Genomic DNA, 231 nt, shown 5'->3' with positions numbered 1-231 from the left:
CCCGTTCGTCCGGAGCCCCGCCCCCAGGCTCCCCGATCCACGGCGCGCACTGCGCCTGCGCGGGCGTCTCAGGCTCTGGGGCCCAGACGTCGCGGCTCTTTTGTTTCCCCGCCGGAGCCAGAGTCAGAACCCCAGTCAGAACCGGCTTGGAGTCTGAGTCGGAACCGGGTCGGACCCTTAGTCAGAACCGAGTCGGAGCTCCAGTCAGGACCGGGTCGGATAGGAGTGGAG

The sequence above is a fragment of the Pteropus alecto genome, unplaced genomic scaffold (genome assembly GCF_000325575.1).
Source record: "Pteropus alecto unplaced genomic scaffold, ASM32557v1 scaffold213, whole genome shotgun sequence".
Taxonomy (NCBI): Eukaryota; Metazoa; Chordata; class Mammalia; order Chiroptera; family Pteropodidae; genus Pteropus; species Pteropus alecto.
This window is presented reverse-complemented; position numbering follows the sequence as displayed.